Source organism: Atta cephalotes (assembly GCF_000143395.1).
Source record: "Atta cephalotes unplaced genomic scaffold scaffold00001, whole genome shotgun sequence".
NCBI classification, from domain to species: domain Eukaryota; kingdom Metazoa; phylum Arthropoda; class Insecta; order Hymenoptera; family Formicidae; genus Atta; species Atta cephalotes.
This window is the reverse complement of record NW_012130065.1, coordinates 2,892,456-2,896,149: the sequence shown is the minus strand read 5'-3', so window position 1 is coordinate 2,896,149 and position 3,694 is coordinate 2,892,456. Positions and strand designations below refer to the sequence as shown.

Here is a 3,694-nt window from a genome sequence, read left to right as displayed (position 1 = left end):
GAGAGAGAGAGAGAGCAGAGAAGCGCTATATATATATTTTGTGCATAGGACGATTAAGGGTGCAGACGTGTATCAACCGTTCCTCTAATTCTAATACAATATATATCCTACCAGGAATGTCGTCGTTATTTTTTGAGAGATAACAGATAGCAGTTATGCGGTTTTTTCACGGCTAATAAATTCTCAATTTCTACTTTGGCCTCAAAACGAAGTGAATACAGATTTACTGAGGAATCTTCATTAAAATATAATGTGCGGAAAACGAGGTATTACGGGATACATGAATATGCGCGTACGTGGATATGAGACAAAAATCACGTTATGCATGTAAATATGTCAGATTAAATACTAATATAAATATCATGCCATCCTTGTATACGCAGGGGAGCGGTATTTGCGCAGAGTTATCTGCCAAACATACTTTATCCGATTAAACGCAAACGGCCGCTAAAATTCGTAATGGTGCCCTGGAAATGGTATGCAGTATTTTTGCATCGTATCTTTCGCCAAGGAGGGAACGAGGCGATGAAGGGTAGGATGGATCGATCCATAAACAAACTCAACGGTAGCCAAAGAAACGACTCACGTGATACTGCATTCGATTGACGTCTTTTGCAAATAATATTTGATATGCGAGCAACGAGAATGACATCTTATAGGATTAAATTTCTTTTTATTGATTCAAGAAATTCTTCGTCCTGTCATAAAATGCCATTAACGCCGTTACAATGCATTGTAATAATTGTATTTAAATTTGAGATTATTAAAATTATACGATTTTTTTCTCTCTTCTTAAACTTCTCCAATCACATCGGTCACGTTGCCGTCAGCATCTAACATCGGTTCGTGCCTCATCAATCTGTAGCGATTGTCGAGATGAATGGCCGGCTGCGGTTTTTGGAACTGAATCAACTGAAACAGATACAAGAGAAATATTTTTAAAAACGTAAATATTGTAAAGAATTTTTTTTCATATAATCTTAATCCTCAATCGGCAATGAGAATTTCATCCTTTGTCCACAATCTGATTTTCAAACTTTGGTGTAAATTTTTATATTGTTCCAGTGTTTTTATATTGACTATATATATAAAATCTGAAAAAATTCTTATATATTATTTGTGAAAGTTTTAACAGTTTGAGTTTTTATTAAATGTTAGATTGTAGTTTACTTATTCTTTGTTTATATTTAATCTATCATTCTTTATAAATTAAATTTACATGTTACAGAATTTACAATAAAACATCGACAGTATATTTAAAATCCAATCTTTCTTACGAAAGGTTAAAATCGTGATAATTATCAACATGTGAGCAAATGTTCTAACAATGAATGTATAGATTTAATTTTATTATTTTATATAACGAGTGTATACTAGGTGTATGAATGCACATGTTATTTTCCTGTTAACAGTTATACCATATTTAAATATCAGTTAAAACAAATACAAAAGAGCTATTTTTAAAAACATAAATTGTAAAGAATTAATTTTTATAATCTTAATAGCATAATAATTATTACATGTAAATACTCTGACGATGAATATATAAATTTAATTTTATTTTGTATTTTATACAGTGTATGGTATAAGTGTATGTATGTGATGAGTGCACGCGTTATTTTCCAGTAACGATTATATGATATTTAATAATTCACAGTCTTATATTATAAACAACAATAGCAAAGTGTCATAACAGTAACAGACGAACAAAAAATTGAATAATTTACTGACTAATTGAACTGATCGATTAATTGAAAATAACTTTGTCAAGTCATCATTATTTAACAATTCTTTGAATATTGATCGATGCCTATCTACCTATCCGTTTTATTGGACATTCTCTCTTCTTGAAATATGTCGAATTTTCGCAAGCGTGTCTTACGTTTAACATGACGTGGATTTTTTAATGAAAGACGGGAAAGAGCAATGAGAGCGCATTATCGTCCAAAAGTCGATGCGACAGTCATACAGTGTTGTTACCGAAAATCCTGGCGACGTCGCTCACAATAAGCCGCTTACCTAGTGTACTCCTATCCTCTTTTGCAGCCCGTCTATCCTCCGGGCTATGGAGTTTCTCATAGCCACGGTTGTCAATATTAAACCGAGTCACGTTTCGCCAGTGACAATAGTTACAAGGACTATTGTGACCTTGGCGACATCGTTTAATTATTTAGCAATCTCGACTTAGTATCTCTTCGCCTCAAATCGCCAAATAACATTGCACAGAGATCGGAGATCATGAAGGAACAATATTCCTCTTTTATTTTTACATTAAATAAAGGCGCATTATTATTGAAGAGTCTTGTTTATCTCGCGGTCGCATCAACGTGGATTCCTTGAAGCGACGAGACGTCATCGATAAGAGATTTTTTGGATTCGAAGGCAAGCGATGAGGACGTGATGCCTACGTGGCATTTTTCGTATTTACCGAGTTCTTTTGTGCACGTGAAGGGATGGCGTGATGAAAGGCCCGAGCTGAACAAAAAGTACAAAAGCTATCTCGGAGTCGGAGCAATGGCCGTCGACTTCGCACCCTTTCCCCGCTATAAATGAGATTCGTTGTAGCCTCTCATCGAGTTCCCGCGAAAAAGTTCGTCTTTATTGTTGAAATAATGACAGTCGAAGAGAGCCAGACGTGTATCTCAGGAAGACGAGAGATCGGCACTTTTCGCGCATATCTTAATTCCGTCGCGTTAATTAATTCCACGAAGTTCACTCCGCCCGCCGACGATGACAGACGACGGTAACAAATCAAGAGGAACGAAACGATCGAGACGAGATGTGCATACCTTACTTTTGCCGAGAGTTGAATTTTTGCCATGGGTGAAAGCGTGACGACAGTCATTTACGAAACTTATCGGAAGCACAATCAGTAGATCGGCAGCGATAACAAGATTGGCAGCAAGGAGGAGATTTGCCTGAACGTGTCCGCTCGGTGAAAGGCCACGTCTTTGCGAGGCGTTTTCCATGAAGATGCTTGAAAGAGCGAGAGGAAGAGAGGACAAGAAAGAAAGAGAGAGAGAGAGAGAAATATCTTTATTAGCTTCAATAGCTACAATGTGTGTGTGATACAATCTAATGTAATATTTATTAATTATCCAAACCGCCAGACTTAAACATTTCATATTGAGAAAAAAATATAGTTAATTTTAATAAATATTTAGTTCAATACTGCCAACTAAACATTTACTTACAGTAAGTACTTGTTCAATAAAAAAAATAATTGTTAAAAATCAAATTAACATTTCTTGTATCAAATAAATATATCTCTATATTTAATAAATATTTAGTTGGCAATATTCAACTAGATATTTATTAAAATTGACTATATTTTTTTTCAGTGCATATATCTACATTGCACTATCCCTTTCCACTCCTCATATATGGCGCTTTCTTAAACTTTTTTCCTTTCTTCTTTTATTCGATAAATTGTACATTTTAATCCATAACAACATTCTCTGTTCCTCTCTAGTTTTATATCTTTTGTATTTATATATTTACCTCTGATCTTGTTTGTATTCCTTCCTCTCTTCTTACTTGTTTTATCTCATTTTTTAAATAATCCAATCTCCATTTACCGTTTTATGTATCAAAATACAAACATTGTATTCAGTTTTTTCCTTAATTAACATAAATTGAGAGAGAGAGAGAGAGAGAGAGAGAGAGAGAGAGAGAGAGAGAGAGAGAGAGAGAG

General features: G+C 34.5%; 1 pseudogene; it reads right to left on the bottom strand.

Annotated features, from left to right (window-relative positions):
• Nucleotides 1-792: 792 nt before the first annotated feature.
• The window catches only part of LOC105617887, a 31,441-nt pseudogene continuing 28,539 nt past the window's right edge, over nucleotides 793-3,694 (bottom strand).